This window comes from Camelus dromedarius, chromosome X, assembly GCF_036321535.1.
Source record: "Camelus dromedarius isolate mCamDro1 chromosome X, mCamDro1.pat, whole genome shotgun sequence".
Taxonomy (NCBI): domain Eukaryota; kingdom Metazoa; phylum Chordata; class Mammalia; order Artiodactyla; family Camelidae; genus Camelus; species Camelus dromedarius.
The window spans coordinates 105,859,483-105,885,322 of record NC_087472.1 but is presented as its reverse complement, the minus strand read 5'-3'; the positions used below and the strand labels follow the sequence as shown (position 1 = coordinate 105,885,322).

Below are 25,840 nucleotides of genomic sequence, written 5' to 3'. Positions count from 1 at the left end.
AGGCTTTTTTATTTTACTGAAGGCAGTTTTTCGGAACTGTGTTTAAGTTTAACTGTGTGTTCATGGGGTGGTGCAAGTCTTTTAATTACTAGGTTAAGAATATCATAAAATGATAGGGAAGCCATCCTTCCTTTGTCTCGGTGTGAGAGGACTGTCTAATGATATCAGCAATCATTTTAGTAATAAAATTTGCAAGTGAAACCTTGATAAATATTTTGTACTGTTTTGGATCCTGCAAACATCCCCAGGGGAGCGCAGGTACCTTAAACTTAGGTTAATACCATTTCAGACCAGCCTAGTGATTAAAGGCTATTCATTTCTATTTTACGGCATTAATCTAAGCCTCTAGGAAATTCTAAGACAGATTAAATAATGTGAAAACTGAAAGATGCACACAGGAGCATGAGGCTTATTGATTAGAAAGTGAAATGAATCTCACTCAGAGGCAGGAAGATTGTGGAAGGAAAGTTATGTCCATGAAGAAAGCTTTTTAATAAGGTGTCATGATTGAAGAGAGAAGTTTAAATCAGGTACATAAGAAAAACATAATTAAAATGAATTAATCATGGATCAACATCTTGCTGGAAATCCCTCTTGTTTGAGATATAATAAAAATGATATTAATAATGTGACTTCCTAATTTGATGTACTTGTATCATTTCAGAAAATTGTGGAGTTTTTTAATATACACAGTATAAGCGTATGTGGGCTAGCTGAGCAGTACGGTGTGATATAAGACAAACCCTGAGGCCATCAAGTATTTTCTGTCCCTCCTCTCCCATTCCCTTTTCCCTCAGGTGTATGATAGATTTGTCCGGTACTTAGGACAGCCAGTGTCTGTGTCCATGAGTGGTGTAAGCACCTCAGTTGTCAGTGTGACAACTCTTGCTAGCTTGCCAATCACTCTGGAGTATAAGAATCTTCAACCCCCCCCCCAAAAAAAAAGTAGTGTAGTCATACAATGAAATACTGTACAACAATGCAAAGAACGAACTGTACAGACATAATATTTGAGCCAAATAGGCCAGATGAGAGTCTGGATGTATTCTCCATGGTTCCGTTTATGTGAAGAACGAGAACCCGCACAGGTAATCTGTGGTGCTAAAGTCAGAATGATGGTTACTTCTGGTGCCCTTGGATACCGACTGGCGAGGTGGATGAGGGAACCTTCTGGGTGCTAGATACGGTCTGTACCTTGGCTTGAGTGTTGGTTGCATGGATGTGTACATACTCATTGAACTGTACACTTAAGATTTATGTACTTTATTATATATGTATGTTAGACTTCAATTTTAAAAGTTTAAAAAGAAGCTGTTCACATATTTATTTATTTTTAATCGAAGTATAGTCGGTTTACAATGTGTTAATTTCTGATGTACAGCATAGTGATTCAGTTATGCATATATAGGTATATATTCCTTTTCATTATAGGTTATTACAAGGTATTGAATACAGTTCCCTGTGCTCTACAGTAGGACTTTGTTGTTTATCTATTTTATATATAGTAGGGTGTATCTGTTCACATGTTTAGGTACAAGATACATTGTGAATGTGTAGTGTTTACTTTTTAAGCAAGAAAGGACCTCTGAATTGTAAATATACTATTGTTTTGTATAATTAATAATGGTGGCTGAGACCCTTGCTAAACACTTACCATGTTTCCTCATTTCTCATGAAGTCTTGCAGAACAAGCCGTCTCCTTACCATTTTATAGATTTGCACCATTTGCTGTCCTCCAGTTGCTAAGCATGACTGTGCCAACATTTAACCCTGGATTCATCTGACTCCAAGTCCGCTAGAGGAGTTAATCAAATTGTGATGGCAGTAGACATCAAATTGAAAGTGGAGTCTGAAAAATTACTAGCTTGGATTGATGTTGTTTCTAATCTTTGTTGAGTATTTCTAATGCAGCCAACATAAGAACTGGGCTACGATACTACAGCCGCAGCTTTGTGATGGAGGAATAAAGTCGCGCAGGGAATGAGGGGGAGGTTACCAAAACCCAGGGCCGTTGCTGTTTTATTTTTTCAGTGTGAGGACAGAACCTGCCACTACATGAAAGAGGGAGTATGGAAGGGAGGGAAGGAAAGAGGAAGGCACGCAGGCAGGCAGGCAGGCAAGCAAGCTCCATGAAATACATATAAATTAAATACTTTGTAAATATTGAAGAGATGGCTTTTTTCTCTTCACTTGGTTATGATCCCTTTTTACCTTTGGATAGGTTTCTCCAAAGCTCCAGTTTATACAGAATTCTGTTTGTAAGATTCTCACTTTTGTTGTCAATTCTTTACCTTTTAACAAATATGTTGACTTTTGTTCAGTGTTTAATCTGTATTACTTGTGTTCTCTAGAATGTTTGAGGTACCTAGATAATGCAAGAAGATGTGTCCACTTCACTTTAAGAGTCGTTTTGTACATCACTCTAGAAAGGCAGTACAGTGGATGGGACTGGGTCCTTAGCGATCACATTAGGGACCTCATCATTTCAGAGAAGGCTGGAAATTGCTGCCCCCAAAGGCGGTACTTTATTCACAGCTATACTGCTCAGGAGTGATGAAGCCAAGGTTGGAATGAATTGCTTATGGTGTTAATCACCTTTTTCTGGCTCTGTGATGAGTCACTCCAGGTTGCGTTGAGTTTCTAGGGTCCAGTAACTAAGTCGTTCAGAAATTCTTTCCTCGCTTCCATCTTCTCATACATTTCGGATTTCAGCGTAACAGCTCAAGAGATACTCTAAAATATAATCAAGAGAATGTTGACGGAAATCATCTTTTAAATTCATCCCCACTTATGTCTCGAAAACATCACTGTGTTTCAGTAATCTCTGAGGTTTCCAGATCAGCGTGGAAAGAAGTTTCAGTACCTCATAGAGTCGGTCCTTTGGAACAGAAGGCCTGAACTTGATGCTCGGTCTAAACCCCTTATCTTCAAGTGAGCCTCTCTGAAGCTTAGAATCATAAACTTCTCACATACTACTTTTTAAGAGAAAAGTTTTGAATTCCTTTAATAAGGAAAATTTTCAAAAGAAAATGATATCCTTAATGTCGAGTACTGCTTCTAATTGCACCCGTCCTTGGAGAACTCATTGGGTTTCTGTGATGACTGGATGCAAGTCAGGAGGGGGTCATTTCTAGTTAATATCTAGATTTGCTCATTCATGCTCCCTGGGACTCCAGTCTCTCAGTGCTGCTCATTCAGGATCATAGCATTTGAGAGCCAGAGGTGCCTTTGGAAACCACCCACTAGCTGGTCCTCACTTTAGAAATGAGGAAACTGAGCTACAAAGAGGTAAAGTGACTTGCTCGCTCGTGGAGAGCCTCCTGGGAAGCCAGGTTGTCTGTCTGACTCCTGCAGCAGGTCTCCGTCCTCTTTGACATCACCCTGCCACGCGCTGAAAATCTCTAGATGGAGTCCCCTAGGTGAGCTCCTCAGGGATAAGGAGCGTTGGGGTGAAGCAGGGGCACAGGGGCCCCACCAATCATAGAACCACAGAAACACAACTTCTGGCGGAGAGGAGTATTACCTTGAGGCTTGGTGGGTCCTGAGCACTCCTTCCTACACCACTGCCCCCGCAACACAGAATTGCTCAGCTCTGTGCCACATAGGGTCTCAGTAGACCGCAGGCCAGCCCTGCTCAATGAAGCTTTCTACAAGGGTAGAAATCTGTGCTGACAGCCACATGTGGCTGTGGATTGCTTGCAATCCATACAGCTGTGCAGTTGTGGAAGTACATTTTGTATTTTATTTAATTTCCACTTGTCTAAATTACACAGCCACACGTGACTAACGTCTGCCTTCTTGGACCCACTCCTTCCTTTATGACTTTTCAATTCAGATCTAAGTGTCTGCATTATTTTCTTTCTGCTTCCCATGTCCTGGAGATAAGACCATTCCAGTCAATCTAAACTAAGTTGAGATACAGTAAACTATATTTTAAATAATGATTTTTGGTTCAAGCTCGGCATACACTTAATTCGTTTTTGAAGATTACCAGCATAAAAGTTCATAGCTAAGATGTGAACAGACTGCATCAGTGATCTCGAGGCAGAGACTGCAAATCCAGTTTGAAACTATCTTCTCTGTGTCTTTTGCGTTAGTCCGTCTGCACCTCGATTCCCCTAGTTTTTAAGGAGAAACAAAGGATCACTAGTAGAATTGCGAGATTTAGCAAATAAAAACACAGTAGGGATCGCATGTTTATCTGAACTTCATTTAACTGGGTCTTCTGGAGTTTATCTGGCAAACCTATTAATGTGTGTTTTTAAGACATCAGTTCTCTGTTATTATTTCTTTCTATTGATTCAAAGAGAAAGAAAGAAAAAAAACTTGGAAAAATTCTTAGACAAATTTTCATCGTTTTTCTTTCATATTTCCCTAATAGGATTTTCTTGGTCATAGAGGTAATTTTTTTAAAAGACACATGATTAATCTAAATTAAGACAGGCTTGGCCTATCTTGCCCTCTGGTCTGGAAAATAATTAAGTAAGAATTGAACAGAAGAGGCCCCATTTTTAAAAACCCAAACCATTGATCTGTTTTCCTTTTTAAAGCAAGAGCATTTGTTTGTTGTTGCTGTTTTTAGAACAAACATACCTAGCTTTTCAGGACAATCACAGAAGACCACGTTGCCTTCTGACTAATGTCTGTCACCAAGAAGATTGGAAATTCGCACATACTTTTTTCTCAAGTAACCCATTTGTCGAGACAACATTTTCACCCCTGGGGGAGTGCAAGGTAATAAAATATTTCCCTGCGGATCTACCAGATGCATTAATAGAAATCAGAGCTTTTAAACAAGATCTTACACACTTGTCTGTTTATAAATGCTAAGAACCTGTAGCCATTCTATAAAACGGTAAGGCAACTCACTGTATGTGTGTGATAGTAAGAACAGCAATAGTTTTGATAGCAATATGGAAATGTTATGGCTTATTCATCTTGTCATCATTGAGTGATGGCTGTCATAACTCAAAGTCACAACCATTTAAAGAGGACAGAATCACCGTGGAGCCCTAGAATTGCAGGGTGAGAAAGTACCAGAACTCTCCAGGCTGAATCTGATGGAGACGGTGAAATGAGGGAATTTGAAAGAAGTCTTGAGGACGATGAGACAGAACGGGAGCCCCTTTTCAAAGCCAAATTGACAAATACAGTTTGTTTTGCCCTTCACCCTGTGACCCTTTCTCCCCTCGTATGAACTTTCCCCTTCTCATTTAGGTGTTCTTTTATTGCAATTCAAAACAAAATTTAAAATATGGCTCCTAATAGATGTTTTTAAGCGGTATTGTTCCCTAATCTTTGTGAGGAAATGATTTAGCTTTCTTGTTGGCCTGCTCGCAGCTGAAGGATTATACTGTGGACAAACACTGGGTGTCAGCAATCGTCCTCTCTCTGTCTCTCACTCTCCCTCCCTGTCTTCCTCCCTTCTGCTTTCCTGTCACATGGCAGTCAGAAAGTCCTTTGTTTTATTGATCCGCTATAACACGGAACAGCCTGGAAGTGTTGTAATGCATTTTTTCATCTCCATGTTTGGATTTGTTTGCGTTCCGATCCAAGCTGCTGCACTGTGGCAGATGCCCGGTGCAGAACAGTCCTTTATAAAGCTTCGAGTGGGTGATGATGCTCGCAGGATTTGTATTCATTTCACAAGTGCTGAGCTAGAGGTGACTGGCGTGTTTGGCCGGGTCGCGTGCTTCCAGAATGTTGTAGGTTGGCATTTCCAGGCTTCAGAGAAGGCTGGATCCAGTTGCCACATCTGAAGCATGAAATTCCCTACTTCTCTGGCTGTGTTGACAAATTTAACTAACAGACATCTGTTGGTGTAGGTGTTGGGCACTGACCAATAACAATTATAGTCTCCAACTGCTAGTGTGAAGCATAATGTAGAGTTACTTCAGCTCTATTGACAAGCTTACCGGTAGATTAATTAGTCCCAGGAGGCTTCTCGGAGAAACAGGGAGGTTCTGAACTGGAAGGCATGTAGGTCTGCGAGCAAGCCTTCCCATAGGGTTGGCTGGAGAATGAACAGAACTTCCTTTGTGCATGTAAAAGCCAGTAAATTAGCCCCTTTTGTGTTTATATGGATATTATTAATCGGTGTTTCATTCACATCACGTAGAATAAATCAAATTTTCATCTATCTACTCTTTGACATAATTTCCCTTGAAGTTTTATTTGAGGCTCTGGAGTCCTTTCTTTTTGATGTGCAATATTACATAAGATACAGGTATACAACATAGTGATTCACTATTTTTAAAGGTTTTACTCTGTTTATAGTTATTATAAAATATTGGCTATATTCCCTTTGTTGTATAATATATCCTTGTAGCTCATTTCTTTATATGTAATAGTTTGCACCTCTTAATCTGCTACCCCTATCTTGCCCCTCCTCCCTTCCCTCTCCCCCTAGTAACCACTAGTTTGTTCTCGATATCTGTGAGTCTGTTTCCTTTTTGTTATATTTGCTAGTTTGTTTTACTTTTTAGATTCCACATAAAATGATATACAGTATTTGTCTTTCTCTGTCTGACCTAGTTCACTTAGCATAATGCTCTCCAAGTCCATCCATGTTGTTGCAAACAGCAAAATTTCATTCCTTTTTATGACTGAGTAGTATTCCATTCCATACACACACACACACACACACCACATCTTCCTTATCTATTCATCTGTGGTGGATGCTTAGGTTGCTTCCATATCACAGCAACTGTAAATAATGCTGCCATGTACATTGGGATGCATGTATCAGAAACTGAATTGCTGGGTCATTGATGAGCTCTAGTTTTCTGGTGGCATCTTTAGGATTTTCTATGTATTTGTATCATGTTATCTGTAAACAGTAACAGTTTTACTTCTTTCCAATTTGAATTCCTTTTATTTATTTTTCTTGTGTGATTGCTCTGGCTAGGACTTCCAATACTATGTTGAATAAAAGTGGCGAGGGTGGGCATCCATGTCTTGTTCCTGATCTTAGAGGAACTGCTTTCAGCTTTTCACCATTGAATATGATGTCAGCTGTGGGTTTGTCATATATGGCCTTTAACGTGTTGAGGTATGTTCCCTTTCTGCCCACGTTTTGGAGAGTTTTTATCATATATAGATGTTGAATTTTGTCAAAAGCTTTCTCTGTATCTATGGAGATGATCATATGGTTTTTATTGTTCAGTTTGTTAATGTGGTGTATCACGTTGACTGATCTGCAGGTATTGAAAAATTCTTGCATCCCTGAGATAAACCCCACTTGATCGTGATGTGTGTTCCTTTTAATGTATTTGGTTTGCTAATATTTTGTTGAGAAGTTTTGCATCTGTGTTAATCAGTGATATTGTCCTATAAATTTCTTTTTTGTGGTATTTTTGTCTGGTTTTGGTATTATGGTGATGCTGGCCTCGTAGAATGAGTTTGGAGGCTTTCTTCCTCTGCAGTTTTTGAGAAGGGTAGGTGTTAACTCTTCTCTGAATGTTTGGTAGATTTCACCTGTGAAGCCATCCTGGTCCTGGACTTTTGTTCTTTGGGGGTTTTTTAATTAAAGATTCAGTTTCATTACTGATAATTGTTCTATTCATATTTTCTGTTTCTTCCTGGTTCAGTCTTGGGAGATTGTACATTTCTAAGAATTTCTCCATTTCTTCTAGGTTGTTCTGGAGTCCTCTCTTTACCTCAGTTGTAATTATAACTGCACTTTTACCAGACGTCTACTTACACCTTAATACTGGTTTAAACTAGGAACAGTGGTGACTATGCTTTTGTAAGAATACAAAACTTAGGTTAGACGAAGGTGGAGAATTTGAGGGTTGAACAATGTTTCAGTCTTTGTTTTTTTCTGCTTATGTTGTGATGTTCACATACCAGAATAATACTCAGTTTAAAAATTCATGGTCTAATATCCTCCTCTGTAAGCAACAGAACTGAATGATAGCCTCTTGTGTGGAGTAATGGGATATTATTTAAGGTAATGGCGGCAGCTGCGAAGAATATACTCCAAAATCACAGTGGCTTTAAAACAAAAGAAGTCTATGTCTCACAAACATGAAGTCCAACCAGTGGCAGGAGGTGGGGGTGGGATGTGTGTGCTCCATTCGGTCATTCAAGCGCTGAGAGGGATGGAGGCCCTGCTGTCTTCAAAACAAGCAGTTTCTGGGCTTGCCCTGGGCATCGATATTAAGTGCACAGGCGGAGAAATAGAAAGCATGGAGACTTGCATGGTTTTATGAGCCACTCCTGGAAATGGCAGCCATGATTTTGCCCACATTCCATTGCCTAGACGTCGGTCACATGTCTTCCCTGGACACAAGGGGGCTGGAAAATGTAGTCCCCCACTGGGCAGCTATGTCCGGACAACAACTCTTGCAGTACGGAAGTGGGACGTGAATTTTTGGTAGACAGCTAGTCATCTCTGACACAAATTGTTTTAAAAAAAACCCTTTTTAGGCTAGTAAAAGCGGTCATATGATTGTCATTGTCTTCTGGCTGTTGATTTCCTGATGACCTGTGTTTTTTTGTTCAGTAGTCTGCTCTGCACTATTTACAGGTTGTCTCATGTGTCTGCTCTCAGACTGCTGTTAGCACACGTGTGGCTGATGGACTGAAAAATCTTAAAATATGTAAATGCTTATTATTAACCATGAAAATAATTTCTGCTCTTTAAAGAAGTCACAAAAACGTAGAAAACCAGAAAGAAGGGATGAAGAGGACATTAATCCACAAGCCCCACTGTCCAAGCACAATCATCTTGTCGGTGTTGGATACATTTCTTCCCTTTCTTCTACATAGGTTTGGAGATTTTTCTGAAAAATTGACTCACCCTCAAACCATAAATACAATTTTGTTTTCTGCTTTTTTAAGTTAACATTTGATTATAAGCATTTTTCTGTCACTATATTCTTTCTAAAAGCACATTTTGTGATGATTGTTACTTATTCCATTAATGAATATTCCATATTTTGTTTAATCATTAACCTATAATTGGATATTTAGACTGAGTCCAAATTTTTACTCATATAAAATATTTTAGGGAGGTATATCTGTGTATAATTAAGTGTTTGGGAGGATGACAGATAAATTCTTTGAAATGGCACAAAACTAAAAAGCTACAAACATTTTAAGACACACGTACATACACAGACATACATGTACATGTGTGTATACATACACACAAATCATAAGTGCACATATGTGTCTTCAAGTTACTTTGTAGAGGGTTTCCATATGTTCACTCCTAAAATCAATTTGGAAAAAATTTTTTTACTACCACCTGGCCAACACTGAATTTTTTCCATCTTCACTAATTTATAAAAAGAAAATCATCTCATCGTAATACATATTTCTTTTCCTGCCAGTATAGGCATAATCCTTACATGTGGTGATTTATTTTCTTTCTTCTTAAATCATCGCCAGTGGGACTGGTGATGGTATTCGTAAGAGACCAAGAGTTCTTTTCCTGGGCTGAGGAGCCCGGTACATCGCTGGCTCTCAGGAGTTCCCAGGCACATGTGCATGAAACAGCTCCAGTAAGACAGCTCTACTAAACATTTTCTGACTTTCCTTGATTTTGAGGGATGGATTTTTCTCTTGGTCCTCCCCCTTCACACAACCAGACTCATTATCCTGAAGAAAGGATCAGGATCTGGGTGAGTGTTCCAAGACCCCTAGGCTTACAAACAGTTCTCATACCTGTCACACCAAGAGTAAAGGATGAGCAAGATTTTTCAGAACTTTTTTTATTTTTAAAAAAATCACACAAATTTATAAACAAATTTACGTCCCTCAGAACTAGCATTCTGTGGAACACATTTGGGAAAACCATTCTGTGTTACAACCATCAGTTGAAGCATTAGAGGTATTAAAGCAATGTCATTAAAGGAAGAAAATAAAATGCAGATATCACACGATGAGCATACTAAATGGATTTCAAATTACAATGTGAGAGTAGATTACAGTTGTTTAAACTATAGAATGTTAGAAAATGGGTGCACACGATCATGTTTTTATTGTAGCAAGGATTTAAAAAAAAAACTTGGTAAGATGAATGATTTTACTGGTATCTTTGACTGTCTTAAACACCTAAGTGTTTTGGTTATTTCTTGTCAGGCTATGACTTAGGCAAATAGGAGAGACCCTGAAAACCTCAGCATCTCCCCTCTCTGTTCTTCTCTGCCGCTGGTTGGCTCCATGGTCATTCTGCATTATCCCGCCGATGAGGACTGGAGTAATGTAGAAAAATGCAGGGTAATGTAGAAAAGTGCCAAGCCCTTTATAAAAATGGCTGGAAGCACAGTTCCTATTCACACTTGATAAATAATGTAATAAGAAATGTAAACTCCATGAGGTCAGGGGATTTTGTCTGTTCTCTACTGTATCCTCAGCAACTAGAGCAGCACCAAGCGTAATAGCTATCTGTAAGTGAGTAACACCTGTGTGTATGTGTTGCTCTGCAGAGCTGTTTGCTACTTAAAAGAAGGCAGTGGTAGGAGGCGATAACTCACGGAGGCATCATCTGTTGACAATTCTCCAGTCTCTTGGGATCCTTTCTCCTTATAATTAAAAAGCTACAAACATTGTAAGATACAGGTACATTTGAGAGCTTGTTAAACAATGTATCCCCCCTCCATGATTTGAGCTCCTGAAAGAAAGGAAGGTTCCTTTCTACTTATTCACTGGTGCATGTTTAGTACTAAGGACAGCTCCCAGAATTTAGTAGGTTCTATATGGTAGATAGATGCGTAAATGAAGGTATGGGTGGGAGTGGGGAAATAAGGATGCAGATATAATTGTAGATATTAATATATAGGGTGTTTTTCTTTTTAAATAAATACGTCTTTCAAGTTTCTCAAGTCCACGAAATGTGAAAATAATATGGACATTGAAGCTTTATCCCAAATATTTATGCTTCAGCGTTGATTCTGCTTTAACTTTTCATCAGTGCTTGACCGTGGCTCTTTGGGGTGTTCCTGAGGCATCATAATGCTGGCCTGCATCAGGTTCTCAAGGCCTCATCCAAAAGGTATTCTTTGGCAAAACAGCCTTAAAGGGAACTCAATGTGAATATTTGTACTTGCTTCTGATTCCTCAGACAGGGAGAGTGACACAGGTATATTGCCCATACTCCATTATTTAATGAACTCATTTTCTTGAGAGTTTAGCAATTGTATAGCAATGCCCCCAATATTGAGGTGAAATGAAGTCCTCCTAAAATAATTAGGAACATTAACCTTCATTGACATTTTTAGAAAGTAAGTTGAACCATCTGCTTCTTCCTATTTGTCATATTTCATTTACCAGGAAGGCTTTTTGATTAGAAAGTGGGCAACCACTATATCCTTTTGGGAAATCTGCCTGAAGCAGAGAGAAGACGCCAACTGGCAAAGTGCAAAGCCTAAAATTATTGGAGGAGCATTAATTCTGATGGGTCCCCCCTTGGATGTCACTACGGGTTTGAATGTAGCAAGCACCGTGACATCTGTGCATCAAGTTCATTTGGTTTAAAGCAAAAGGACCTTAACAACTGTCATTTCACGACTAAATGTGATTTTGATAGCATTACTTTTCTTGAATTTTCTACCCCTACGCTTGAGATTATTAGTGCCCTTTTTGACCCAGAATGGATGCCAAACTGCCACTTTAACTTGTATGACTTTTATGCCCTTTCAATTTGATTTCCAGTTAGGTTTTTCAACAAAGTTCAGGCCAAGTATAAGATCACAAGAGTTCCATTTTGTTGCATTAAAGTTTGTTTTGTTCCTATTTCTGTTTGAATAGTTTAAGGTCATGAAAGATTCTGTGATAATGCTGACTGGAAGAGAACACTTGAAGCTAATGGTGTGATCAACAATTAAAAGAAACACACATAGAACCCTGAAACTAAAAATCTCATAATTCCATTTTTAGCAAGCCTCTTAGAAAGGCTCATAATTCTCATCTTTTGTTAGAGGAATATGAACAGAAGAATATAATTAAATTGCCTGTCCCTTAGCTTAAGTCAAATCTTGGCTGAAGAAAATCTGCCATTAGAAGGAAATCTGATGTTCAATCTACATGTTCATGTAGGCTTGTTCTAGAGAAAATGGGCAACTTAAATATAGTTTAAGTTAATTTGTCAGTTGATCTTATGTCCTTCTCTCTTGATGAGACCAGAAAAGAGAATTAATCTCAATCTCAATTCTCTGTCTCTTTCTCCCTCAGTGGAGAATGTAATTCACCATCTATGCGAATGAAATGGTTCATGTGGACGCTGCTTATTTCAGCGACTCATGGCAGGTTGAGTGAGGACAGTCTGAGGACAGTTGCTTCTAAGAGTTTTTGGCTTATGTTCCTCCCCATTTCTGCTCTTCGTCATGTTCCAGATTTTCCTTGTTATTCTTATCCCCCAGCACGCTCCCTGTCTTTGGAAGGACCAAATGTGCCAGAGATAAATGTAGAAACAAGAAAAGAGGAGTAAATATCTAACAGAAGTTGGATATGTTAGTTAAATTGGGACAGAGAATGATGAAAGAATATCAGTTTTATACAGACAGTCAACTGGCCTTTGGGTAGATTACCATATGAATATTTCTTAGATATAATAATCATTTATGTGATACCATAATAAATCTGAGGGCTCCAATATTTAGATTCTCCCATTACACAAATAGTCTATTTGCAAAGTAGTGGGAGGAGGTGTTTGTTTATTTACTTTCAAAGTATTTGTACTAGATACTGTGGGAGAGAAAAGTGAGTCACTTGGAGTAATCGTCCACAGGTCGCTTAAGAACAAGTAGGGAGGTGACCACAGATGTACAGTTTGTACTGGAAGGTCAAGTGCTTTGGGCTGGCATGGCCCTGGAGGGTGAGGATGAGGCTCCCCTGGGCCAGTGTGGGCTGGAGGCCCTGACCACTCTGCAAGCAGCCTGCTGCATGCTTCCTTGGCCTGTGCTAGGGAAATGAGAGGTCAGTCTTTCAAGGTGGCCAAGAGGAAGAAGAAGAGGAACAGGAACAGGAAGAAGAAGAGACTGGCAGGGCCAAGGACAACAAGCATTTTGCCAACGCCACACCCACCTTTGGCCAGAAGAGCCCAATGCCCCCTCCCTCGTCCTTGATAAGCCTGACTCTAACAAAGCAGGGTGGTACTCCGCACCCTCCTCCACTGCCCCATCCCAAGAAAGTAGATAGAGTGGTCAGGACAGAATTCCCTGTGTAAATGGCATCTCAGATGAGACCTGACTAATAAGAGCTGAGGGAACAAACGTTCCACAAAGAGAGGACAGAAGTCCAGAGACCCCAGGGCAGGACTAAGCTTCCTGTGTTCCTGAGGAAAACACCCTGAGTCCACTGTCCAGAGGTTTTCCCCATCTCACTCAATTGCTAGCTAATTTCTTTTTGGTTCTGAATAATATACCACTGTTGATGTATCCATTCAACTTCTGAAGGACATCTTGGTTGCTTCCAACTTTTAGCAATTTTTGAATAAAGCTGCTCTAAACATCCCATGCAGGTTTTTGTATGTACTAAATTTTCAGCTCCTTTGGGTAAATACCAAGGAGCTGGATCATATGGTAAGAGTATGATTAGTTTTGTAAGAAACTGACAACCTGTTTTCCAAAGTTCTGTACTGTTGTGCATTCCCACCAGCGAGCAGTGAGAATTCCTGTTGCTGTGCTGGTATTTTCAACAGCTCTCCAAGTGCTTCAGATGTGCTGCTATAGTTGAGAGCCACTAGTTTAAAGGGCATTATCCCCACTAGAGACAGGGTGTTCCCAAGGTGAAGTAGATGGGCATGTGAACAACTAAATCTAATAAAAGATGAAGTGAAATAATTGTAAAAGAACCATAGAAAGGGGGTTGAGGCGGACATCAGGAAAGTTTCCCTAGAGGGTGACATTGGAGCCATCCTTGAATTTTGAACAGGTTTTGATTGGCACAAAGGCACTATCCATCTCTGGTCAAATTTCTACAAAGTCCCGTCTCCCTCATTACTGTGAAATCAAGAATGTAATGAAGAATTAAAACCTGTGCCCAGGAGCCTTTGTTTATTTGCCCATTGTCATTATCTTACTCTTCTGGAATTAATATATCAGTGCCTAAAGGCAAATGAATAATTATACTTACTTAAATTTTAGTTTTTTTAAGGAAGTGAAAATTAAAATCTGAGATTAAAAAAAAGAACTGAGATAAAAATCTGAGGAAGACGGCAGAGATAATGGGATGGTTCTATATGCTTGCCCAGAATCCATTCTTTCAATATTATTATTTCAAGGAGTACTTATATAATTACCCCCACAGGTCAATTTTTAAATCATCTCTGAAGTCACAATGGTATCTTCTAACAGTCGAGAGCGGTGGCATTAACATATCTGAAAATCTAAAAACTAGCTTTTGGATACTAGAAGGGGAAAAAATTTAAGATTACAGGAAGGCCTGCTCTTATTTAAAAAAAAAAAAAAAAGTTCCCCATTACAGTCTCCTACCCTTGAGGCAGTATGGCTCTCTTGGTCTCTCTAGATCTTCCTCCCCTACAGAGCTGGGTTGCTTAGTATCTGCCTTCAGAAATAGCTGTTGAAACAGTCTGAGCAATCAGTCTCAGAATTCTTCCTCTTGAGTTTCTAAGTAGTTACTTAGCCCAGAGGCTATTTCTCAACTCAAATCCTACCTAACTGCATTATTTTGTTCCATGAGGCTTCAACCATTAGCTTGAATTATAATAACTCCCTCTGTTGCTGTCATTGTGTGTATACTAAAATGTGGCCCAAGTAAATAAATATGACCTATATTTGAGTTTCCTATGGCTGCTCTAACAAATTTCCACAAACTTACTGACTTAAAACTACTCAAATTTATTATTGGACCATGCTGGAGGTCAGAAATCCAGAGTGGATTTTCCTGCATTAAAATCAAAGTGTTAGCAGGGCTGGTTCCTTCTGCAGGCTCTAGGGGAGAATCCATGTTTTTGCCTTTACCAGGTCCTAGAGGCTGCCCACATTCCTTGCCTTGTGGCCATAAGTCACTCTGAACTCTGTTCCCATCATCACATCTCTGACTCTGTCTCTCTAGCTTCCTTTCAGTTATCAGGATCTTGTGATTTCATTGGACCCACTTGGATAATCCATGATTATTTCCCCTTCTCAAAATCCTTAATTGCATCTGTGAAGTCCGTTTTGCCATGAAAAGTAACATATTGACAAGTTTGGAGATTAAGATGTGGATGTCTTTGGGGGTCATTATTCTACTTTCTGTTGACCTAAAACCAGTAGACTATCAGTAATTCCTCCAGCAAAAAATGGGTTTATTTAGAATCAGCAGAGGATTGCAGTTCTGCAACCATGGTTAGCCATAGGTGAGTTCCCTGCAAAGATGGAGAGGAGATCTCCTTTTAGAGGGGAAGGAAGTTGGGAGGACTAGAGTAAACAAAGAGGCTGTGGCTTTCCATTGGCTGACTTGTGTCAGCCTCTCATTGGCTGCGCTCTTGCCAAGAAGGAAGAGGAAGTCTTTGTTCTTTCTTTTGGGCTCTTCTAAGAGGGAATTAGAACTCCCTCTTCTGGATTCCTAACGCTGTTTAACTGAGGTTTCTGTTTATAAATTTTTTATACTATTATAGCTTGATAGTGACCAAATATGGTATTGGTACTTGAATTCTTTTATGCAGAGAAGCATGCAGTTTACCATACAGCTTGAGCTCCAGAGGCAAAGGACCTGAATTCTAGTACTAGCTCCACCAGTTACGAGCTACATAGGTATGGGAAAATTACTTCACCTTGCCTCAATTTCCCTACCTCTAAAATGGGCATTGTAACAATGCCTCCCTGGTCAGGTAATCGTTGAGGGCAGTAAATGAAATCATGTACTTAAGGTGGCACACATAACTCTTGGCTCATAATAATTGCTCAGTATGTGTTAGCTATTAGTATTGTCACTCATGGGGCTGTTTTAAGGATTAAACAAGACAATTGCCAGGTCAGCCGACCTTTTCTGTAAAGGGCCACAAAGTATATATTTTTGGCTTTGCAGACCATACAGTCCCTACAACTATCCAACTTTGGCTATAGGCCAGAAGCAGCTACAGATGATGTATAAGTGAATGGACATGGCTGTGTTCCAATAAAACTGTCCTTCCAGCGCAGGCAGCGGGCTGTGCTTGGCACGCCCAGGTGATAGTTGGCCACGCCCTACTCCGGAACAGTGGGGCGCAACCCGGCCTCCGTGTTGCTATCCCCACAGAGCTTGTAAAACACAGTAATGATACCACAGCTAATTTTCAGTTTTCTTTTAACTAAAAATAAAATTCCTCTTGTTTTTCTACTCTAAGTTCAGGTTAAGTACCTGAGATCACTACCCTGTACATAGTAAGTTTTCAGTAGCGCTTTGTTGAAAAATTGTGATGGGTCAATTGAATCCAAATCTCTGGGGGCCTGAAGGAAGAATGTGTGTTCCACAACCTTGCTTCTGTTTCCTGTAACACGAAGCAGGACTGTCTCACGCTGGGCACTGGGTTTATATCCAGTGAGTATGAATGAGGAAGCACGACGCGGTGAGCACAGTGCCTGGTCCGTACTAAGCACAGTCAATGATTGTTGACCCTTTAGGGTCCTTGTATGCAAAACCCCACACTGACTAATTTAGCCAAAATAGGATGTGATTGGAAAGATGAAGGTCCTCAAAGAATTCAAAGATAAGTATCAGAAAGGCCAAGAACAAGGGCAGCTTATTAGGTCTGAGAAGCAGCAACAGGAGGACTTTTCAAGGATTCTTAAGGAGGATGGATGACCTCTGCCCTTTTTCTGTCTTTGGTTTGCTCAGTCAGAGAGAGATTATCCACTCCTTGGCTAGGAGACAGTGAGGTATCTTGATGGGCAAACCTCCCCTTCTTTGTGACTGATGGGGAAGAGTTTGTCTCCAAGGCTCTTACTAGAAGAAAGGATAGGAGGCAGCAATAAGCTACAGATAGCTAGTGTGCTGTCTTTGTTATTATTATTTTATTTATTTATTTATATTATTTTGTTATTATTACTCTTATTAAAAACACCTTTCATGTATAACTGAAAAATTGTGCTATTCACTGGAATTTGACACAACATTGTGAAATGACTATAACTCAATAAAAAAATGTTTAAAAAAAGGCACAGTGAAAAACCAGTTAAAAAAAAAAAAACGAAGCACCTTTTTAATGAGATAGAATGAAAAAGTATTCCTCATGGTACAAGGCACACAAAGGACGCTCGAGCCATTTATCATCAAGTAACCATTCCTGAACACTGGTAAAACCAGGAAGTCACATTGCTTGCTCTCCAGTGGATTTCATTATATCACTTTTATTCCTATAGAGCAGTGGTTCTCAACTGGGTGATTCTGCCCTCTTTGCATTGTGGGGGGCGGGTTGCTACTGGCATCCGGTGGGTAAAGACCAAGGATGCTGATAAGTCCCACAGCAAAGTACCATCAGACCCACACAGTCAATAGGGCCAAGACTGGGAAACCCTGGGATATAGGAAAGTAGACAAGTATTTGCTTGTGTTGATGCAGTTTTCTTTTTTCCCTGTGAAAAGTGATGCGCTTTTTCCATTTGCTGAACTATTTCTCTTTGTGTGTCCCACACCCCTACTTGAGAGACTGAGTTTGGTGGAAATGAGGGATATTTGAATCTGTCCATTTATTGAAGACAACAAAACTCTGAGGGGGACTCTGAAGTTGAAATTAGAACAGAGTGAGACCGAGAAATAGGAAATGTAGGACACTTTTCCAAAGTTTACCTCAATGTGGTAAAAAATTTACCCCAGAATATAATGCACTAAGAATAAACTAGCAGAAGAAATGAAATTTGAGTAAACATATGTTAATGAACCACAGGAGAATACTATAATGGTCAAATGGAAAAGATTTTAAAATAAATTCAATTACAACAAATTAGTTTTATGTTTTCCAATTTTACTGAAGGAATCGTTCCATGAAATGAAAATCATATTTAGCAAAAATCACTCAATATGATATTTCAGTTACTTCTGGGGGTGGTAAGGTGCTGAGCAGTATCACCTTTGAATAGTGGTACATTTTTATTCTAAAATGTACTTATTAAGCTCATTGGTGTTCACTAACCATTTACCTCTTTTTTCTTAAGTATGTAATAGTTGCACAATATGTGAATATCATCCCTTTTCTCTCCTGAATTTTAGAAAAACAGGGCTTTAAAATGTCTTATGGATGCTTTATGTCTTATTGATGCTTATTTAAGCTTCCAATTTATGGTGAAACATTTTTCATGGTGGGGAGCAAAAGACTGAGTTAATTATTTTATCAGTTTCTGACCCATTATCATCACTGGTTAAATGAATACATCATTCATTTCCTTTTATCCCTTATGCTCCTCCTACTTGCTATACCCAGGTAATTATTCTAACAAGTTTAGAGTAAATCTTTTTGTATCCATTTGTTTTCTTTCTTTCTTCCTTCCTTCCTTCCTTTCCTTCCTTCCTTCCTTCCTTCCTTCCTTTCTTTCTTTCTTTCTTTCTTTCTTTCTTTCTTTCTTCCTTTCTTTCTTCCTTTCTTTCTTCCTTTCTTTCTTCCTTTCTTTCTTCCTTTCTTCCTTTCTTCCTTTCTTCCTCCCTTCCTCCCTTCCTCCCTTCCTTCCTTCCTTCCTCCCTTTCTTCCTTTCTTCCTTTCTTCTTTTCTTCCTTCCTTCCTTCCTTTTTTTTTTTTTTTTTTACAATTTTAAAGGTTACCCTCCATTTATACTTACTACAAAATATTGGCTATATTCCCCTTGTTGTATGGTACATCCTTGTAACCTATCTGACACCCAAGAGTTGATGCCTCCCCATCCCCCACCCATATATTGTGCCCCTTTCCACTGGTAACCACTAGTTTGTTGTCTATGAGTCTCTTTCTTTTCTATTATATTCACTGGTTTATTGTATTTTTTAGATTCCACATATAAGTGAGATCATATATTGTCTTTCTGTGTTTGATTTATTTCACTTAGTATAATGCCCTCCAAGTCCATCCATGTTGGTGTAAATGGCAAAGTTTCATTCTTTTTTATGGCTGAGTAGTGTTCCATTGTTTGTGTGTGTGTGTGTGTGTGTGTGTGTGTGTGTGTGTGTGTGTGTGTACATATATATACACACACACATCTTTATCCATTCATCTGTTGATGGGCACTGAGGTTGCTTCCATAGCTTGGTAATCGTAAGCATTGCTGTCTGCACTTGTTTTCGCAAATGAGTATCATTGTTTATATACATTCATTTCAATTTGCATTAATTTTATTCAATAATATATATCATTATGCATGTTTCTTCTGAGCCCTGGGATTTTAAAGTCCATCCATATTGCTCTGTGTATTTCTAACCTTTTTTTTCTAATTGCCACATAATGCTCCGTGGTGTGTAGCAAACTTGTTTTCAATATAGAACCAACCACTTTACGCCAGGAACTCACAGTTCAGCCTTTGCTCCTTTTATGATGGAGTCGTAACAGTCTAATGAAAGAAAAAGCTGCTAGCTGTGAATTGCAGCTAAAATGTCAATTTCAGGCCCCTCAACACTGATCCTGCCCATCATCCCCTAAAATGCTCTTACTTTTAACCCTGGTAAAAGAAAAATTTCTTTTACTAACCCCCAACTCTTGCTAAAGGCTATTTAGTTTATAATTTCATTTCCCTCTAGCAAACACCACTTTAAATGTAGAGGTTTCCATGGTGTTCTTTGCTTCCTTATTACCTTTATCAGGCCTTTTTCTGATACTGGCTTACAGAAATGGTCTCTGAATTGTCCTCTCTGTCTCCTTGCTTCTTAGATTTAGTCTTGGAGTTTTTATCGTGTATCACTCTTGAACATACTTAAAAAGAAACATATAAGCGAAATGAATTGGTTAGGTTATTCCCAAAACTCTTTCACATTCAGAGCCCCTTCTGAATGCTTGTTTGACTCAGAATCACTGATATCCATGCTTGTTCGTACAACGGCGTCTTGTGTCATCAATAGTGTTCGTGATGTGCATTTCTGAGGAATCCCCAGTAGCGTCTCTGAGGTTTTCTTCCAAACTCCTAACACCTCCTTTGCACGTTTCGACTCTCGGGCTTTTCTTGTTTGGCCTGGAATAGGCAGTACTTTTCTAAGTATCTTGGTAGCACACAATAACAGCTTTATCTACCTGTGGGAGTATTTTCCTGTACAGAAAGCATTTGTCACTTTCCTAGAAAATAGGAAAATGGGTTCACTTCTTCAACAAGTAATGTTTGCTTTTCTAATACCAAATTCATGAACTGCTGCTCTGTTTCCATGCCTTTCTATGTACCAGTAACTTTCCATTTCAGCACTGAATAATAGTGTAATCTTTTGGAGGACATTTTAAATGGGATTTAAGCTTAACGTGAGTGGTATCAACAGTAGACATAATTCAGTTGAAGTGGAGGCCATGTAATTAGCCATGAGGATATTGTCCGTACATCTTCATGGCAAACTATTGCTTGATGGAGAGCAGTTTAAAACACCATCAATTCTAAGGCTCATCCCAATTTTAAAAATGTTAAGTTGTGGAAAATGTGCATCTTGTATGAGTCCAGAGGTATGCAGGTACTCAAGATCCAACAGGGCGACTCCATTGATCATCCGAAACCTGAGCTCTTTCGCCTGTTTGCCATCGCATCCTTAGCAAATGGCTTCCATTGTCAAGGTCCCTCTAGGTGCCAAGATGACCTGTAAACTCCAGATCTTGGAGAGGGAAGAAGTCAAAAAGGACAAAAAGGCAAAGGATCTTGAACTCATTGGACTTCCCCGCTTGAAGACAGGCTAGCTGGAAACTATAGTCTTTTACCTGGGCAAGCTTGTCTCCTGGAAGCAAACTGGGCTGTTGTTATTGGGGAAGAAGGAGAGAATGGATGCTGAGTAATCAACTGGGGGTCTCGTCACCCCATCCTTTTGAAAAGCTCAGTTCCCACGCAACCTGATTCACAATCCTTTTCAGCCCATTTCCAATCATATGACAGTTCAGTGTGTCATGCTTTGTGACGAATCTTAACATTTTGTTCTTATCATTATATGTGATTCGGAAGTAAGCACAGTTCTGTACTAATTGGCATTTGATGTGGCTAAGCTACTTCTCCCTCATGAGCCTCCGGATTCCTTGAGACAGATCTGTCTTCTACATCTCAGTCACTTCTCCCACCTCATCACCCACCCCGCTGCCAGCTGTCTGAATCGTCTTACACACAGTAAATGCTCCATACAGGGATTTGATGTCATCTGTTTCTGTGGCCTCTGTAAGTGATTGCTGCTTCCAGCCGATTTGATGTTGGAGGCTCCCTCTTTGAGTCCATGAGAGATTTCATAAATGCAGCTGCTTGAGAAGAGGAAATTTTTAGAGTTTGCTTATCTCCTTTGGGAAATTTTTAACCCATATTCTGGTGGGCACCAGTTCTGGGTCAGGCATTTCTATAGCATTCAGATTAAAGAAAATCAACTGTAACCTGCTAAGGCTCTCAGGGTCATGCCTGATAATGGCAGCAGAGGGAGAGGCAGTGGACTTGTAAGAGTAAAGACTCACTGGTTCCTGGAAGCGGAATTTTTGTTTGGGGTTGGCAGTGGTTTGCACTTCGTCTCATAGGCACATAGTGTGCAAATGCAAATAATTCCTGGTTTCCCAATCTGAGCCTTTTTGGTTGAATCTGAATCATCATAATGATAATCATCAAATGTTATGGAATGGCTACTCTGCTGGGATTATCAATGAGTCTTCCGGGAGCAGACCACAGACGTAAATACGAATAGCATTGGCTGATGCCTCGTGCATAGTAATAGAAATCGTAATCGTAAATAACACTTATGGAACTCTTTCCATCTGCTGTGCACTGCTCTGTGCGCTTTATGTACATTAATTTGTTCAGCCTTGCCCATGTCGTTGTGCACTAGAAGACTTCCAGAAGTCAATATCTGCATCTTTGTGGCTGAGGGATTTTTGTGGAACTGTTTTTGCTGCTGTATTTTTGTCGAGGAGCAGTAGGAAAATAACTGACTAAATGTTGGTGTATAAATACCCCAGCTCCCTTACACCTCAGGTGGGTTGTTTCAGAGATGTGAGTTTTACATCATTTCCAGAGTTTTTTGGCAGGATTAAGCTCCACTCACACACTGGTTGCTGGGTAGATAATTCATTCTTTACTGGCTACTTTCTCCTTTCAGTAGAGTTTCCCCATCCCTGCACTAGAATCTTTGGCTTGCAGTCTGCTCCTGGGTAAACCTGAACTGACAAATTCTAACACCAGCCCTGTGAGTTACGTAGTAGTATTATATTTATTTTGTAAACAAGGAAATTGAAATGGAGAGAGGTAAGGGAAGTGGCAGAGATGTGTTTCCAACCTACACAGTCTGGCTTCAGAACTTGCACTGTCACTGCACCACATAAATGCCACATGAGCTTAGCAAAGGAGTATAGAGAATTGTCATATCGAATGGAGACTCTGGTCTGATAGAGAAAAGATTTCCTAGTGGCCTGTAGATTTAGTTACTTTTCCAGATTAAAAATGTCTGATCAAATGTAGAAAGTGTTACAGACTATTGCAGTTATGACTTGGTCCCTGGAACGTCACATGCCAGTTTTTAAATGTGCAAACTCTTATTTTTAAAGACCTGATGTGCCCACTAATTAGACTACTTGGAGGATTGTTTTTAAATCTAGTGCTGTTCTGGGTGATGTTCAGCTCTCCCAGCTACAGTGCTCCAGAATCATCAGCAAACTAAAAGGTGATATTTTTGTCTTCTGTTCCCTTCAAATTCATTTAGTGTCTGGATGATAAATGTCTTTTAATTAAAGCCTATAGGGCTGTGGATTTACTGTTTGCGAGATGGTGAATTTCGCTGTTAAACCAACATTGGTTGTGTGACTGTAAATCAGGCTTTCAGTAGTTTTATATGAGTGTATTGGCTAAGTGAAAAGAAATTAAGAAGTTATTGCCGCAAAGACTCCTTTCAAGAACACTTAGTCATAACTTAACACACGTTGCCGTGACCTTCCACCTTAATGTCCCCGTGCGGTAAGTGAAAGAGGCCTTCACTAATCCTCCCAAAACAACACCCCGTGAGCCATTAATAGATGCCTACTGATGTAACTTTTGTCTGCCCGTTTTCAAATTTTCTGTTGTCTGCTATTGGCAGATTACAGGTCAAGGGGTTTATCATTGATTCAGCATGAAATTTGATTCTATTTGAGACAAAGGTTTATTTGAATTATTTAAAAAGCCTTTTATGAAGTGAAAAAGTTGTTTCTTAGCCTCAGTTGATTCATTTTCTTATTTGATCCCTCTCAACTTAATAATGATTATCATCTTGAAAATACTTTATGTCAGCATGGAAATCCATGGGATATGGATTCATATTTTCCTGTTACAGAAAGGACTAGGAGATTCCGGAACCCAAGGCTGTGTATATCTCAGATGTTAGAGAGTCATCAGTATATAGAGGCCCTGAAGACCTGCGTCGTAGGGTGGGCCTTTAGAGAGGAGGGAGCCCAGAAATAATGAAGGTGAAAATCCAACACAGAGAGAAGACCTAATGTGCTGAGAAGTCACTCTGTTCTGAGCTTTGTGCTGTTACTGGACATGGTACTGCATCTTTCCCTAAACCACAGAAAGATGAAGTCATTTTTTCAGTTGATGACAAGACTAGGGAGACTTTTGAGTTCTGTTTGATTTCATAGCTCTGTTTCCACGCATGGGTACTAGATTGTATTGAAAGCTTCTATGCTGAGTTGTAGAGTTTGTCTTTTCTGTCTTTTCTGGAAGGATGGGAGTGTGTCGTCCTTCAGGTGGTCCCTTAGATGACATCATGAAGGAAATTGTCTAATTATCAGAATGCTGCTAGACACTATTTAGGTGGTGAGTGCTACAAAGATAAGGAGGGTGTTGAGGATCTGGGAAAAGCATTCTGAATGCATCAGTGATCCCCAATTTTCCATGTAAGCCGTTCTAGATGACACATCTGACCTTCGGTTTACCCATGTTCTATTTTAATAGTAGATTGATGCTCAGGTAGTGTGTCTCCCATTGGTATTGTTGTGGACGTACATGAATGCTGAGAATGAGGGAATCTTCATTACAATTACAGCCCTCCTGAGCGTCTTGGAATGGATAAATAATATTGCTGGATAATGTGTGTTGCTTTCATAGGCAACGCTCTGAGCCCCGCAACATTCCCCTTGTCCATCCATTTTCTCCTCGCCAGTTGAAAATTCACATTTCTTTAGTTCTTAGTGTGAACAAAACAATCTGATTAAATTAATGTATTTGGAGAAAATCTGATTAAAGGATTTTATACCAGAATTCCTCTAACACCCCTTTGACCCCTACCAGCTTGATTTTCTATTTAACCTAAATGATATTTTTTATATTTTCAGGTGATATTTTAACAAGAAGAGTTTATTCTTAATCTCCCCTACTCAGCACACACTATCAGCGCTGGAAATTAGACAGAAAGAGGGATGTATATGGTCCCCCAGAGGGACTAATTGGCTACCAGACAATAGTAGGTCAAGTTTTTTTCTTTGGGAACCAAGTAAAATCAAACTAGCTGGGCTATTATGGAGCAAAATTATGAAGTCAATGAAATGTGACTTAAGGATTTTCTATTTCCTGTTTTTAGCTTTGACTACAATTATAAGGGAGATAAGATTGATTTCTAAGGCTCCTACCATTACTGAAGTATTATGACTAGCACCCAGCTGCCATTTATGTATCGTGATAATAATATTATTAACTATTTGAGATTAACTTTCTCCCACGTTGCGTTTGATTATAACACCTGGTGTTGTATGTGGATCCATCCAGAGTCTTCCTGGTTTCTTGCTCATGTAGCGAAACCTACTGTTTGCAATGATCAGGATTTAGAGAAATGTTGGTCATTGTCTTTTGGAAATATTTGGGTCTTTCACTTTGAAGTGTATTTTCTAACATTGCTGTTTACTGTGATTCTCATCATTTGAAGGTCATGGTATGTTAGCATTATTCACAATTGTCCACTGAGCTTTGGGGAAATTTGCTGATTATCTAAAGGTCTTCATAAAAATACGAGGAAACTTACAGACTTTGGGGCAGCATGTATAATTGTAAAGGGAAGGAACTAGTCCATCTTCTGGTAAGCACTGAAGTGCCGAGAGCAGGCTGTTAGGAAGTCATAACATTTATTGAGCATCTATTCTGTCCTGAATGATTTCTTCCCTCTTTCCTTCTCTTCTCTTCCATTCCCTTCTGTTCCTTTCCCTTCTCTTCTGTTCCTTTCCCTTCCCTTTCCTTTTCTCTGTTTTTCTGTTCCTGTCTCTGTCTCTCTCTGCCTCTCCCTTCCCCCTTTCTCTCTCTCTCCTTTCTTTCTTTTCTGGATAGAAATGGTGATCGAGTGAGGTCGCCAAAATAACTTTCTTTCCTCCTTAAACTCCTGGGGGAACGTTCCGTTCCAGGTATCCCTGCCTGGCCTCCCTTCTGTGCCGTCAGTTCCTACTTCTCTCCAGTTGTGGGAAGGCAGCCCTGACATGTCCATTAACAACCTGTGTGATGTTGCCTTTGAAGGCAGGGAGCTACTCAGCCCATGGCTCTCTAATTTGTAGCGTTGATTATCAGTACCTTTTAGATTTACATAAGACCTTTGTACCTTAATGATCTTGGCATTCTCTCAAGATAAATTTTCCTGGGACTCAATTCTGAGTTCTGATGTTCAAAAAATGGATCCATGTGGTCAGAGGACATTTTAATTGGTTTCTTATGACTCTCTTTTTTTTTTACCCTCTGCCTCTTTGGAGATGGAACATATGATGAAAGTTGGTGTGTCTCCCTTGTGAGCAAAGGAGAAATGAAAAGTTATCTGGCTTGTTTAAAATGGAAGATATTTGCTCT

General features: G+C 39.6%; 1 protein-coding gene across 3 annotated transcripts in view; it reads left to right on the top strand.

The window, feature by feature from the left end:
* The window catches only part of FRMPD4 (FERM and PDZ domain containing 4), a 489,692-nt gene that overhangs the window by 220,631 nt on the left and 243,221 nt on the right, over positions 1 to 25,840 (top strand). The gene's annotated exons all lie outside the window — the stretch shown is intronic.